General features: G+C 39.9%; 1 protein-coding gene across 14 annotated transcripts in view; it reads right to left on the bottom strand.

The window, feature by feature from the left end:
* Positions 1 to 17,171, bottom strand: part of Wdpcp (WD repeat containing planar cell polarity effector) — a 297,030-nt gene that overhangs the window by 278,843 nt on the left and 1,016 nt on the right. The window lies entirely within an intron of this gene.

Raw genomic sequence — 17,171 nt, 5'->3', positions numbered from 1 at the left:
TGCATCGTCCTCCCAGCCGTGGCTGGCCTGGGCTTGCTGGGAACAGTTGGTCCGGGGAGCAGCCCTTCCCGTGGCACACACGCAGGCTCTAAAGCCCTCTCACAGACTGGATAGGAAGTACTGGGCTTCAACATAAACGGGCGGGCGTGAGCTGTGAAAGCACTCCCTCCGCTCACCTGCTAACGAGCTGGAGGAACCCAGAGAGCTTCCTATTCTGCGCAGGGACAGCCAGGTCAGCCCATCTCCCTCTCTTCCTCCTCCACCCCTTCGCTGTACAACCTGAGATGAGATGTGTTATGTGGGACAGGAAAAGTAACTTAGCATTAAAGGAGGCAAATATGGAAAACCTAACAGTCGCATAACCACAAAGATTCCCCAACTGTTCTCACTTTTAATATTGAAAACAAATAATTTTATGTTAAATAAAAAGTGTCTGAGACCCTAGTCTATATCCTCTAAAATTTTGAACAAATATATTTGATATGAAAACAGAATTTTATCCAAATATCAAATATTACAGTGAATATTTGAACAGCAAACACAAACACTCCTAATCCCAATCACAGACCATGTTGTGAAATGTTAATGTATTTAAATTTTTTAATTATACATGGAATTAACTGGAATACTGTACTTTAAACAATTCATTATTAATATTTCATTCATATTAAAATAGTAAGAACACAAACAAATGATCTCCAAAGCAGGAAATTTTCCAAAGCAAATTATATGTTGTGGGAAGTTTGGCAATGGCTTCTAAAAAACGTTAACTGTAAATAGTCTACAGTCTATACAGATCTATACAGATCGCCATACAAGTGATTAATAGCTCTTTTAAGAAAAACAATAAATAATAATGCTGTACTAACATAAGATAAAAAGAAAATACTAAAATATACTTACGCCTCTTAATCAGACTAAATTAATAAAGCAGATTTAATTAATAGTCATGGTTTCACAATAATTTTAGTGAATAAGGTATTAAATTCCAGAAAATCCTTGTCCCAGAATAATCATTATTTAAACGAATGTTAAATAAATAGCATAATATTAATTTCTAAAGCTACCCAGGAAGGAAACCATTCACCCTATATTGCCAGGATACAGTTCCGGTAAGAGAAGGAACAAGATGCATACATATCGCCAACCCTACCCATAGTAGCCATTTGGAGAAACTGCTCTCCACCTATCCCACTACATGGAAAGCCAAAAGACAGTCCACAAAAATGAATAACATGTGTTTTTGTGTTTTCTTTTTGCTTGCTTGGTTTTTTGTTTTGTTGTTTTTGGAAACAGGCTCATTGTGTATGTAGCCTTGGCCAGCCTAGAACTTGTTATGTAGACCTGGCTAGCCTTGAACAGAGAGAGACCTGCCTGCCTCAGCCTCCTAAGTGATGTGTTAAGGTCAAAAGACATCAAACCCTATAGTGTTTTCAATATCGTAATTCTCTCCACTTGTGTCCTACACACGTATCTGAGAAGCTGGAAACGGGCAACTGGTATAAAATCAGGAAGGGGAAGCTCTGCTCAGACGTCAGCAGTGCCGATTTACCGTACGGGCCTTCCTAAGCAGCAATGCTGATACCCACACAGTAAGACCAGGAAAAGGAGCAAAGTTTTCCAAGAAGCTGAGTTACTGTATGGATGGAATCCTAAAATAAGGCCTGTGAACGTCTAAGGGAGTTCAGTTGGGGAACCTGGACGCACAGCTGATTTCCGACATTCAAGAACGGCTTACCCTTCTGTTTCATGAGGCTCGCACAACTGCCAACTTTCCCTTTCAGCAGTTTGGCTTCCCCGGCTCACCTGAGGCCTGGCAGTGACAGGTGTGTCATCCTCCCTGCATCCAAACCTGCAGCTCAGCTTCCCGCAGCAAAGCACGTCTGGACTCTGTCCCCAGAGCCCAAGAGTGCGGAATAAAACACTTTCTATTGTTCTCGTTAGCTCATTCCCGCTTCATTCATGCCAAATCAGAAAGAAAGGATTGAACTCTCACTCAAAGAAAGACAAACGCACGCTAGGAATATAGCTCAGTGGTAAGCCCTTTCATAGCTTGTATGAGGCCCTAGGTTCAAATCCCAGCATGCGCCCGCGCGCGCACACACACACACACACAGAAAAAAGAAAAAGACAAATCCTTAATCTGTTAATGTAATTCACTAAGTAAGAAACCATTAGATCCTGTGAATTACATAGTGAAGATTAGACAGACAGACAGATGAAAGAAATGAAAAAGGAAGTGAAAGAGCAAGGGAAGAAGTGAACGACAAGAGGGAGGGAGGGAGGGAGGGAGGGAGGGAGGGAGGGAGGAAGGGAGGGAGGGAGGGAGGGAGGGAGGGAGAAGAGGAAGCAAACTTACAGTGGGATGCCATCTAAGAAATGAACTCGGAAAACTGCCTCATACCTACAGTAAGAACTGGCTGAGGCAAAATCATCAATGGGTGTTAAAACACTTATTTTGTATTGTACCAGTGAACAGGTAAAATTTGGTGAGAAATATGACATTAATGAGCCTTGAAATATGTTCCCACTGATTATATCTTTATTTTTATTGAGAAAAAATACAATTTTATATGGAAGAAATTTGATAACAATGGTTTAACCAATTGAAATTAATATAACAAAGGATGACAAATTGATTTTAAAAAATCCCGATAAGACCACAAAACCACTTATGTAAATCTTACTGCCAAATATATATGATCTGATTATATATATAAATATAAAACCAAATTAAAGGCCTGAAGTGGAGCCTTTAATCCCAGCACTCGGTTGGCAGAAGCAGGCAGATCTCTGAGTTCAAGGCCAACCTGCTCTACAGAGCTAGTTCCAAGACAGCCTGGGCTACACAAAGAAACCCTATCTCAAACCCCCTCCCCCACAAAAAAATTAAAGGAGGCCTCCCAGAAAAGCAGGTGGGCTGCCCACAGACCTTCTCCTCTCTCTCTGTTCCACCAGAACCAATACCTCCAGTCTCACCCCTAGCACTGCGACAGACACCAGCTTCAGCCTCCCCTCCCTCGGCCCACATCTGTGGATCCCAGGAACTATCCCCCCAACCTCCTTTCCTCACTCATCACTATATCCCAGCCCCAAACTCCAGCAGCACCCCCCACCAGCTAAACCACAGTAAATATAATCTACCATATAAACAAACTGAAAGAAAAAAACAACATGATCATCTCATTAGATGCAGAAAAGGCCTTTGACAAAAATCAAACACCCTTGTCCTAGAGAGATTAGGGATACAAGAGACATACCTAAACATAATAAAGGTAATTTACAGCAAGCCTATAGCCAACATCAAATTAATTGGAGGGAAACTCAAAGGAATTCAGGAACAAGACAAGGCTGTACACTCTCTTTGTATCTATTCAATATAGTACTTGAAGTTCTAGCTAGAGCTTCTGAATAAGACAACTGAAGGGGATCAAAAGGAAAACAACTTAGAAAGGAAGAAGTCAAAGTACCATCATTTGCAGATGATATGACAGTATATATATAAGTGACCCCAAAAATTCCACCTACAGCTGATAAACCCTTGCAGTGAAGTGGCTGGATACAAGATTAACTCAAAATTATCAGTAGCTCTTCTATATACAAATAACAATGGACTAAGAAGGAAATCAAGAAAACAATACCTTTCACAATAGCCTCAAATAATGAATATATTTTGGGGTAACACTAACCAAGCAAGAAAAAGACTTGTATGGTAAAAACCTGAAGCCTTTGGGGAAAAAATTGAAGATGATGTCAGAAGATGGAAAGATCTCCCATGTTCATGGATTGGTAGGATCAACATAGTAAAAAGGGCCATCCTACCAAAAGCAATCTACAGATTCAAGGCAATTCCCATAAAAATTCAAACACAATTCTTCACAGACCTTGAAAGAGTAATATTGGGGAATATTATTTTAAGGTATGTTACTTTTGTTTATGTTGCATTTGTTTAGCTCTGTGAAGATGTGCTACTTTGCCTGTCTAAAACATTTGGTGGTCTAATAAAGAATTGAACGGCCTATAGCAAGGCAGGAGAAAGGACAGCCAGGGCTGGCAGGCAGAAAGAATTAATAGAAGGAGAAATCTGGGAGGAGAAAAAGGAGCAGCAAGAGAACAAGGGAGGGGGATACCAGAGGCCAGCCACCCACTGCACAACCAGCCAAGGAATAAGAGTAACAGGAAGATATACAGAAGTAAGAGAAAGGAAAAAGCTGAGAGGCAAAAGGTAGATGGGATAATTTAAAGTTAAGAAAAGCTGACAAGAAACATGCCAAGCTAAGGCCAGGAATTTATAAATATTAATAAGCTTCCATGTGTGATTTATTGGGAGCTGGGTGGCGGGCCCCCAAAAAGAGCAAAACAACAACAACAGGGTAATTCTCAACTTTATATAGAAAAACAAAAACCCTAGAATGGCCAAACAATCCTGAACAACAACAACAAAAAAAAACTCTGCTGGAGGTCTCACCATTCCTGATTTCAAGTTGCACTACAGAGCTATACTAATAAAAACCACATGGTATTGGCATAAAAACAGATATGTTGATCAATGGAATCAAACTGAAGACCCAGATATAAATTCAAACATATGGATACCTAATTTTTTTTATAAAGAAACCAGAAGTACACACTGGAAGAAAAATAACATCTTCAGCAAATAGTGCTGATCAAACTGGATGGCTGCAGATAGAAGAATGAAAATAGATCCGTATTTATCACCCTAAACAAAACTCAACTCCAAACAAATCGAAAACCTCAACATAAAACCAGATACACGGAACTTGGTAAAAGAGGAAATGGTGAATAGCTCTGAACTCATTGACACGGAGACAACTTTCTGAACAGAACACTCATAGCACTGGCACTAAGATCAACAATTAATAATGGAACCTCATGAAACTGAAAAGCTTTTGTAAGGCAAAGGACACCATCAATAGAACAAAACAAAGTAGCAGTCTACAGAATGGGAAAAGATTTTTAGCAACTCCACATCTGATGGAGGACTAATATTCAAAATGCATAAAGAACTCAAGAAACCAGATATCAAAAAAACCAAATAATCCAATTTTTAGAAATGGGGTACAGATCTAAACTGAAAATTGTGGTTGATATATTGTGCACCCCAATAAACTTATCTGGGGGTCAGAGAACAGAACAGCCACAATATTAAACATAGAAGTTAGGCAGTGGTAGCACATGCCTTTAATCCTAGCATTCTGGAGGCAGAGATCCATGCGGATCTCTGTGATTTCAAGGCCACACTGGAAACTGAGCACAGGTATGGTGGCACACACCTTTAATCACAGGAAGTGATGGCAGGAGGCAGAAAGGTATATAAGGCGTGATAACCAGGAACTAGAGCTTTTAAACTTTAGGCTTTTTAGCAGCAGTTCAGCTGAGATCCATTTGGATGAGGATTCAGGCTTCCAGTCTGATGAAACAAGATCAGCTGAGGAATTGGCAAGGTGAGGTTGGATGTGGCTTGTTCTGTTTCTCTGATCTTTTAGCATTCACCCCAATATCTGGTTCCAGGTTTGTTTTTATTAATAAGACCCTTTAAGATTCATGCTACAGAGAATTCTCAATAGAGGAATCTCAAATGGCTGAGAAACACTTAAAGAAATGTCCAATATCCTTAGCCATCAGGGAAATGCAAATCAAAACTACTTTGAGATTCCATCTTATGCCTGTCAGAATGGCTAAGATCAATAACACAAGTGACAGCTCATGCTGGCAAGGATCTAAAACAAGGGGAACACTCCTCCATTGCTGGTGGAAGTGCAAACTTGTACAGCCATTATGGAAATCAGTATGGTGTTTCCTCAGAGGGATGGGAATCAATCTACCTTAAGATCCAGGTACACCACTCTTGGGCATAAACCCAAAGAACACTTCATCCTACCACAAGGACACCTGCTTAAGCATGTTCACTGGAGTTTCACTTATAATAGCCAGAAACTAGAGACAACCTAGATTCCCTCAACATAAGAATAGATAAAGAAAATGTGGTACACAATGAAGTATTATCCAGCTGTTTAAAAAAAATGACATCATGAAATTTGGAGGCAAATGGATGGAACTAGGAAAAAAACCATCTTGAGTAAGGTAATTCAAACCCACAAAATAAATAAGGCATGTATTTGTTGTTAAGTAAATGATAAGATATAATTCGTAGATCTGGAGAGGTTAGGTAGAGGGGTCTAGTGGGGAATATAAGCATTTCCCTAGGAGGGGGAAACAGAGTAGACTTTAAAGGCATACTGTGAAAGATGAGGATGAGAGTGGGGGAGTCAGGTGAGGGGGATGGGGTAAGAGATTACTAGGGGGCTTTGGGAGATGGAGTAGAAACCTAGTGCAGTAGAAACTTCCTGGAATCTATGAAGATGATCTTAATGATGACTCCTAGTAATGGGGCATATGGAGTCTCAACCAGCCAGAGACGCCAGGCAAAGCTTCTGGTGGCTGGCCTGGGTTGCATTCAATTGAGCTTTAGTCCAAGATATCACCAAACATTGTCTGGTGCTAAGACAATGGGTCTCCACAAACTGATGGGGCGGGAGGATTGCCAAGGACAACATCCACACAACTCATTGAGCATGAAGAATTCAAGCTAGTGCCTAAATGGAGCCTTCACCCCTACATTCTAGTCTCTTTGATGTGGGAAAGTATTCTGCTGGCTACCAAAAGAGAAACGTGGACACCAACCCTGCCTACAAAATATGCTAGGGCAATGGTGGTACAGAACTTTTCAGAGTAGTCAACCAATGTCTGCTTTGACTTAAGGCCCATTCTACAAAAAGGAATTTATATCACATACTGCTTGGGTAGCCAAGAACCAACCAGAGACTAGATAGGCCAGAGACCAAACTTGACTGGTTTAAAAAACAAAAAACAAAAAACACCTCAATGACTCCTAATGATATTCTGCTATACTCATAGATCAGTACCATTTCTAGTCATCATCAGAGAAGCTTCCTCCAGCAGCGATGGGGACAAATACAGAGATCCACAGCCAGACATGGCATTGAGGGAGAGTCTAAATGGCAGGTCTCCATCAAATATCTTCCCTCAGAGCTTAGGGAACCCTGTGGAAGAGGAGGTGAAAAGACTGTATGGACGACACCAGGAGAACAAGGCCCTCTGAATCAACTAAGCGAGGCTCACATGAGCTCACAGAGACCAAAACAGCAAGGACAGAACCTACATGAGTCTACACACCAGGTCCTCTGTGAATATACTATAGCTGTTAACTTAGTATTTTTATGGGACTATGAGAATGAGTGGGTCTCCAACTCTTTTGCCTACTCTTGGGACTCTTTTCCTCCTGTTGAGTTGCCATGTTCAACTTCATTATGACAGTTTTTGCTTCATCTCATTATATTTTATTTTTGTCATATTTGGTTGTTATCTCTTAGAAGCCTGTTCTTTTCTAATGAGAAACAAAAAGGGAGTGGATCAAAGGGGAAGGCAGGTGGGAAGGAAGTGGGAGGAGTAGAGGGAGGTGAAACTATAATCAGGATGTATTGTATGAGAAAAGAATCTATTTTCAATTTAAAAAAATTAAAAGTCATACTATGAAACCAACTTAAATATCAGTATTAGCATCATGAAAGGCAGGGGGCTGTTACAAATTATAGGCAATTAAAGACAACTGACTATTAATAATTCAATAAATTGCAGGATGATCCTATATCCAAGAGAATGTTGAGAAACATTGAAAAAACTGTCAAAATGTGAACATGGGAGTATATGTGATGGTTAACACTGCCTGTCAACCTGACAGAATCTAGACTCACACAGCACACAAATGTGAGGTTTTCTAGATTAGGTTGGGACGGGAAGGGCAACATTCCATAGGATGCAACTGGAGACGGACTTAAAAGGAGAAAGCAAGACAACACCAGCATCCATCTCACCCTACTTCTGAGGATGCCGTATGACCAGCAGGGTCATGTCTGCCACCATCCTTCTTTACCACAATAGACTCCAAACTGTAGCCAAGATCAGCTCTTCTTTCTTTGAGTTGTTTCCTGTCAGACACTTGATCACAGAAAGGGAGACAATATGAAACAATGGTATCCATCAAGTCCGAATTTCCTAACTATCTGATGGTGATATGAAAGATTCTTTGTGCTTAGAAAACACACACTAAGTTCATACAGGGCATGATGTCTGCAAGTTACTCTCAAGAATAATGTCTGGCAGGGGAGGGTGCAGTGGTGGGCAATGTGTGAAAAAGTAAATGTGACAGGATTTGTTAACTATTAGTAAATCTGGTTGAAAGGGAACTGAAAAGTGCTTTTTACTATTTTTTGGTAAATTCTACATACTTCCAAGATAAAGGAGAATGTGAGGCATAAAAGAAAGAATATTCTTGTTCCCCAAAAAGGAGGAAATAAGAGGCCACAGCCATATCCAGCTGCCTTGTAAAAGGAAAGCTTCAGGACACAGAGGGGTAAACAGAGCAAGCTGAGCTGAGGAGACAGAGCTCAAACCCGGGAGGACAAGATTGTTGTCTCTGGAGAGGACCCAGGAGAGAGCAAGCTACAAAGAACTCCTGAGGGCTCCCCTTAAGGATTCAGCTAAGTACTAACAGCTCATGAGACAACCATAAGGCCCACGAAAAAACAATCATATACCCACACAGAAGACACACATACTTAATTCAAAATAAAATAAATCTTTAAAAGTCAATAAATGTTTTTAAAAATATCCTCATACTCCACTCGGTGCATCTTACAGAAACAAATGAACAACAGTTTGAAGACCCCAGAAACTTTTTTCTCTCAACCATCAACAACCAACATCCTCAATTCTTAATTACTCATTCCTCTGACCTTCCTTACTAGTTTACAAGATGTGGATGAAATCTTGAGTAAGAGTAATCACTACAGCCTTTGTCTACTGTTTTGCTATAACAAAATACCTGAGGTTGGCTACTTTAGAAAGAGCTTATTTTAGCTCATAGCTTTGGAGGCTGAAAGTCCAAGATTAGGTGACCATGTTTGGGGATATCTCTGTGACATGTCCTAACAATAACAGCCATGTGGCATGTGTGAAAGCAGTACAAATCATAATTCCAAAGACAATTCAAATGCTGAAGTCACAACTTGAAATCCCAAAGGGTCAAAATCTTTAAAGTCTAAACTCCCCCAAATCACAATCTGAAAATATTAAACTTCTAATTGCTGAAATCATGGAAACCTAAATCTTGAAATCCACAACTACTACTCTGGGGGAGGGTTATACTTAGGGCAGTGTATTTAAGGGCTATGATTGGCACCACAGCAATTTATCTGAACATATTTTTTTCCATTGTCGTAAGATAAAACCTTAGAAAAGGCCTGTTCAAATATTCTCCAAATGGCATAAGAGACTTAAATAACTAATACCTACTATGTACACCAATGTCAAGTTATTAAAGTAAAAGGTGAAGAAAATCTAAGAGCTATCAATTTATAAAAGCAGTTGACCGATACTGTAATGTGTGGACCTTTTACCTTACCATTATATTACAATCTGAACTCCCTCATGGTGTTTACAGATTGTAATGATGCATTTATGACTAACTACCTCTCTCTACTTTCCACAAGACTGCAATTTCCATAAAGAACAATGGACACTCTCTGCTCTTTCTACACTTTATCCCTAATAACAATACTTGCTCCCCCAAATGGCGGGCCAATAAATTTGCTTTATAAGTGAATTGGAATCACTTATTGCAACCATATTATGTACCACAATACTATCATGCCAGTATTATTTTCTACCATCTGCTATACGATGTAACACATCTTTGCATAAATTCCAAGAGTGCAAATACAAAATGGTTGAAAACATTTTTTAAAAGAGTTCTAATTCATCCAACACACATTTTGCAAATTTGGTTTACTTGAAAGAGTGCGGGTTTGTGTGTGTATGTGAATGCTGAAACCTCTCAAATAAATGAAGCAACATCTCCTTCATGTGTCTGCATTATGAAAGGTAACATCTGCCAAGGCATTGGTTCTTTAGTGAGTTCTTTACAGATGCAGTGAGGATGTGTTCTGGACTGTTTTTTGAGTAAGGAAGAAGAGAGCTCTGAATGTATGAAATATTTATACATATATGGAAGTCAGAAGGCTATTCTTCAGAGTCAGTTCTCTTCTTCCACAGGGATCAAACTTGGGTCATGAGGCTCATACAGCAAGTATCTCTACCCACTGAAGTTTCTTAATAGCCGGTTGTGGTTTTTCTCAATGATTTGATCAAACGTGTTAGGTTTCAGATGACTGCATTGCAAAGCTGGATAGCATTACCCACATAGTGATATATATTTACACACTTCGGCTTGCGGCCTATTTATGAATATAACTTTTCTGCTTACCAGTGTCATATCTAAAGACATGACTGTCTTTAGAATACCTGGGAGTTTGTGCTTGTGAAAATATGTGGGCTCTCATTGTGAAACATGGCCTATGAGGGTTTTGTTGTATTTTTATGTTTCTCAAACAATTCTCCTAGAAATGTAAAAGTCTTAGAGTAACTACTATTGCTATTTTTTTCAGCATTATGTTCTGAGATTTTAGAGCCTAAGGACTTTGATCTTTTAGGACATCCAAGATGATAACATTTAGGGTTGTCTCTTTTGGGATTAAGCACAAATGCATGCACTAGAAGCCAAACACCATAGTTTTCCTGTACAACTCAACAATATCACAGTGACAAATCCAGTCCAAGAGACCTGACTTCTCCTGAGAGATGGGTATTAATCTCTTCTGAAGGCAATGGCCTTATGACCTAAGGACCTGCCATGGTCCCCACCTCTTAAAGGAGTCCTCATCACCTCGCTTGCACTGGCAACCAGTCTCCAACATATCAATTTTTGGTAGTACAATATGTCCAAACCATAGCATTTATACAATTTTTTTTATAAAAATAGGATCATAAATAATGCAAATTTTTCATTCAATGTTGCATTTTAATGTTTATCCATATGAATATGTATTCTGCAGTCCATTCACTTTCTACGTATTTTTTATTTTTTATTTATCTGAGACAGGGTATCACTATGTAGCCCTGGCTGGATTCCAACTTTGTCAGCCTCCTGAGTGCTGGGATTAAAAGTGACCAGCCTTCTGTATTAATTCTGGATATATAAGTTATTTTCAGAGTTCTACTCTTAAAAGCAGGACTTAGAAGCATCATCTACATCACTTGATTTAAGTGGGTATCTATGGGAGAACAATTGCTCCATTTTGTTTCCAGACCTAATGGTCATTCTGTGTTATCATATCAAGCAAACTAAGGCTTACAGAGACCAAGAAGTGCATTCAAGGTCACATGGCTAAGCAGAATAAAAACTAATTAATTTTTACTTCCAATTAAATGAAAAAAAATTAAGATTAGATTGCTGATATGCCCAGAAAAAAATGTAATTGTCAAAAAGAATCCTGGTGGATTGTTTTCTCCTATTTCATCTAAAATTAAAAAAGGTAGGGGGCCTGGAGAGATGGCTCAGAGGTTAAGAGCATTGGCTGCTCTTCCAAAGGTTCTGAGTTCAATTCCCAGCAACCACATGGTAGCTCACAACCATCTGTAATGAGATCTGGTGCCCTCTTCTGGCCTGCAGACACACATGCAGACAGAACACTGTGTACATAATAAATAAATACATCTTAAAAAAAAAAAAAAAAAAAAAAAAGAAGGTAGGGAGACAGTTTAATGGGTAAAAGCGCTTTCCCCAAAGCCTGACAACTTGAATTGAATCCCTGAGACCCTTATCATGGAAGGAGTAAAACCAACTCCCACAAATTGTCCTCTGACCTCCATGTGCATGCTGTGACACACCTGCATACATGCACACACACACACACACACACACACACACACACACACACACAGAGACACACACACTAGTGCGCGCGCGCGGTATAAGCAACAAATACAAATGTAGTAAACATATTTTTCATAAAAAGAATGACCTAGCTACTAACTCCACTGAGTTCTTCCTTTTGTCCACTAACAGCAACTTGATTACATGAAGGTCACATGACTGTTAAGACCTTCTGTACTTGAGCACTCCTGAAAACGCAGTCCAGTCTCTGCAGGTGAGCCACTTCAGCAGCTGTCAGCGGAGCTGGCAGGACACAGAGGTCAGCACAGTCTACACAGCAGGACATTCAAACAGGCAGGGTTTCCTTGTATGAGAGTGTGGGGTGGGCGTCTGTACATGTGTGCTATGGGATATATATAAACTGTGTGTACATATGAAACAGTAATAAAGTGGTTCTCAATGTGGTTATAATTTAGGTTCAATTATAAGAGTTTTTTTTTTTGCCTTGACTAAGTTTGATCTGAGGTTTAACTATGCTTCAGACATGCTGAATTAAATGTGATAATTGTTTTTAAAATGCTACATATCCATTTTAGAAAGACTTTCTACTTTTAAAAATGTTCTGCATGTCGTCTAAACCAAAGGATTTCCAAGATCAATCACATTATTCTTATGTTTAAAAAAGGATATGTCAAACTTCTTTCTAGCTAAGTCACTATTTAGGCCTGCATACTCTTTCATTTAAAAAATATTTATAATAATCAGTTTCTGATTTATCTCACAAATGTTAACCTTTCTTTTTAAATGATTCTACTTTTATTCATACTCTTCTACGCTGTATTATCATGCCTGTGTTATACATGGCTGCAGTAGCAAAGTACAGATCTATAAAAACGCAGCTAATTAAGCCAACAGCAGTAAGGGTTTCTTTCTGTTACTGTCTAACCAGCTACTTTCAGTAAGAGGAAATCAGATTACAACAAAATAATTACATGAAAGTTCAACAGTCCAGCTGAGTGCAGTGTCTCACACCTGTAACCCTAGTTAGTACTCAGGAGGCTATGGGAAGAGGACTGCTGTGAGTTCAACGCCATCCTGAACTATATAATGAATTCTAGTTTCAGATCTTGTTTCAAACAACAAGAACAACAAAAACAGAACAATACAAAAGGCTTAAAAGTTTGATTTTACATTTTAAAAAAACCTAAAATGTATGCCAATTTCACATATGCTACAAATAAAATCAGTATGAGGGTAAATAATTTTATACTATAAAAGATCTTGTGAGCCCTAGGATGCCTCATAGGTAAAATGTGCTTATAATTATTCTTGTACACGTGGATATATTTTGTAGTTATAAAGTCACATAAATTATTAATAATAAATCTGTTCATACTTCTCCTTTCCACCTACTAACACAAAATACTGTAAAAAATACTTGATTTATATACTCTTAATTAATTTTTATGTAAAAATACTGATATCTAAACATAAACTCATCTATCATTTTCCCAGAAATATATATATCAAAACAGATATAGTCATGTTCATTGTTTTAAAACATTAAGCCAGGGCTGGCAGATGGTTCAATGTTAAGCACTTGCTATATAAGCATGCAAACAGGAATCTGGATCCACATAAACTCCAGGTGGGCATGGTGGCCCAGCTGGAATTCCAGCAGTAGAAGGCAGACAGTGGAGATCCCAGAAGCAAGTGCTTCTAGACCAGTCAGATAGGTGAGAGAGGGTTCAGGGGGAGACCCTGCTCAAGTGAATTAGGTGGAGAGAGATCAAGAAGACTCCTAAGTCAATCTTGGGCCTCTACCCACGTGCACATCCATACACACACACAAGAGTGTCTGCAGACACATGTGTACTCAACAGATGCAAACCACACACACATACACAGGAGGAAAAAATAAGAAAAAGACTTCAGACAAAAAAGAATCTGAAATGAGAACTGTGAGAACTGGATGTTGGCTAGCAAGAGGCCTGGGCTCAGGCAAAGAAGGGAGGCTATGGGAGAAACAGCTGTGGGATGTAAAGAACCAACGCACGGACTTGAAGGTTAAAGATGACAGCCAAAATTACAGCAATTTAGTTACAGGTTAAAATGGGTTTTATTTGTAATTCAAGAATCAGGGCAGAATCTATCCTACAAAATAAAATGAGAGTTCCCACTGAGCAATGACAGAATAATAGGTTTTCCAAAGTAGGAACAAGGAAACAGAATAGAAAATAAGACCAAGCAAGGAGGGCTATATGGAGGATTTGAAGAGAGGAAAGGAAAGGGGGAAATGATGCTATTATAATCCAAAAATAAAAATAAATTTTGAAGGCTGACTGGCGAACATAAGGTTGGGAACATTTTTTGGTGTTTGTTATTTGTTGAGGAAGGCTGACAGGTGTCACATGGGTCTACTTCATTATCCACTCTCAGCAGAAAAAAATTCTTCCAGGGGGGAATTTATTGGCTTCCTGGACGTTTCAGTCAGATTATGCAATTCTGCGTAAGTGACTCAGTTCAATCTTCTCAGTTATGGCCTAGCACAGGAGCCAATTCCAGGAACATTTTTCCCCTCCTTCCACAGGAATGAGAATTACTATCAAGTTTAACTTGCAAAGAATGTTTAATACAAAAACTTAGAAAAAAGACAAGCTCATACAAAGTATCTCAAGATAAAATACAGCACTGTGGATTGGCTGTTTCTTCCATAAAGAGTCACATATGAAAAAGGTAAAGAAAATACATCTATCTATGAACAAATAACCAAATTTGCTGATACTATGATCTTGCACTTTCCAGGCCCCAAAAATTATGAGGAAAAAAAAATGTTTGTTGCTTAATCCATTGATTGTGTTATAGCAACACCAACCTAGGTAAGTTATTATAAGTCATAAAAATTATATATGAATACAGACCTTGTAGGAGTTAATAACGTATTGGTGTACCAAAACGCCACAATCAAGACAACCTACAAACCAAGTGTTAACTGGGCTATGGCTCCAGAGGGTTGGAGTCCATGATGGCCAAGTGAAGGATGGCAGCAGAGCAGCTGAGAATGCATGTCTCAAACCTCCAAGAGGAATCAGAGTGCACCGGGGATGTCTGGATGCTTTGAAACTTTAAAGCTCTCCCCTATGACACAACTCCTCCAACAAGACCACCCACCCCCAATCCTCCCCAAATAGTTCTACCACCTGGGGACCACGATTCAAACATATGATGGAGGCCATTTTCATTCAAACCACCACAGACCTGAAGCACATATTAAAATATTCAAATGCCTTAGGCTGCTCTTTCTCCAACCTCCATTACTGGTACAACCTGAACCTGAACAGTCTTATAGATAAACACATCAGGACTGTAAACATGGATTCTTTCAGGATAAAAGACAATGGCTGAGGCAAAATTGGGCTTTTTTTCTTGTCTTTGCAAGGTCCATTCCTGGTCCATCAGCATTTCATAAGTTATTCATGCCATAGGAAGCCCAATGGTAAAAGAAACAGTTCCTTAAGATATACTACCCCTGCTTCTGTTCTGAGTGATAACTTTCTTCCACCAAAATTTATGACAAAATACTGACCAAAAGCAACCTGGGGGAGGAAAGGGTTTACTTCAACTTACTCTTCCACATCCTACTCTATCATTAATGGAAACTAAGGCAGAAACTGAAGCAAAGACCATTGAACACTGCTTGCTGGTTTACTCAGCTACCTTTCACCCACAGCCGAGGCCTATCGCCCAGGAATGAATGGCGGTAGTCACTTCAATCAGTGTGCTGGCTAGTTTTATATCCACTTGACCCAAGCTAGAATCAGTAGGAGGACAGAACCTCTACTGAGAAAATGCCTCCACAAGATCATGCTGTAGGAAAGCCCATAGGACATTTTCTTAGTCAGTGTTTGATGGGGAGGACCCAACACATTGTAGGTGGGGCCATCCCTGGGCTGGTGGTTCTGGATTCTATGAGAAGGATGAGTAAACCATGGGGAGCAAGCTAGTAAACAGCACTCCTCCATCAGCTCCTGCCTCCAGGTTCCTGTTCTGAGTTCCTGTCCTGACTTCTTTCAATAATGAACAATGATGTGGAAGCATAAGCCAAATAGGCCTTTCTTCCCCAAGTTGTTTTTGGTTATGGTGTTTCATCACAGCAACAGTAACCCTACCTAAGACAATCAGCAACCAAGAAAACGACCCAAAGATGTACACAGACTACTCTGATGGAAGCAGTTCCTCAACAGAGTGTCTCTCTTCCCAGGTGACTCTAGTTTGTGTAAAATTGATGAAAACTCACCAGCACACAGTGGCACTATAAATGCAGTTGTCGCCTCATCCTAGCTCAGACGGCACCCCCTTATTAAAGCCCTCCAAGCACAGAAGAAGCCTTTTAACGGGTACCAGATTGCTGTGTTGCCTTTGGGGATTGCAAATTTTTGTTTCATGCTACAGTGATCCGTAAAAGACAGTAACTGCGGCCTGCTCACTTCTGACCTCTAGAGCCTAACCAAGTGTCTCAGCCTGTTGTCCTAAGTTCCCATGGCAGATCCATTAGCACAGTCCCCATGAAATCAGTTCCAGCCCTTCCCTCTTCACTTGGAAATCCTGTAATCTCACCCTCAACCAACAAGAGAGACTGCGAGCAAGTCATGCTATCTCTATCTAGAGTGTGATGCTTCCACATATAGTTGCTCAGTAGGAAATACCATAAAATAACAGAACTGATGCTCATTAGAAAACTGAGTAGAAACACCAAGTACACAGACGTGCCCTGGAATCTGAGAGTCTCTGACAGAGGTAGCATTTAGAGATACAACCCATGAACGAGCTAAGCGTGGACAGAGACAGATGCAGCATTCCAATGTAAAAAGATCAGTGCTCAAGAACAAAAGAAAAGCACCTAACAAACAAAGTGATTCAAGGAGTCATTCAAGTATGGTACTTTCTATTGAAACCTACATGCATTGGACCCTGTACTGGTTAGTTTTATGTCAACTTGACATTAGCTAGAACCAGAAGTTAAGAGGTACTCTCAAGTGAAAGCATGTTTTCATAACATCAGGCTGTAGGCAAGCCTGTAGGGCATTTTTTTGATTAGTGATCCATGGGGGAGGGCCGAGCCCCTTGTGGGTGGGGCCATCTCTGGGCTGGGGGGGGGGCAGATCTATAAGAAATCAGACTGAGCAAGCCAGGAGGAGCAAGTCAGTAAGCAGTATCCCTCCGTGGCCTCTGCATCAGGTCATACCCTCCAGGTTCCTGCCCTGTTTGAGTTACTATCCTGACTTCCTTCAGTGATGGACTACCTCCACATGCTTTTGGTCATGATGTTTCATTGCAGAAACAGAAACTCTAAGAC

Source organism: Peromyscus maniculatus, chromosome 10, assembly GCF_049852395.1.
Source record: "Peromyscus maniculatus bairdii isolate BWxNUB_F1_BW_parent chromosome 10, HU_Pman_BW_mat_3.1, whole genome shotgun sequence".
NCBI lineage: Eukaryota > Metazoa > Chordata > Mammalia > Rodentia > Cricetidae > Peromyscus > Peromyscus maniculatus.
This window is presented reverse-complemented; position numbering and strand designations above follow the sequence as displayed.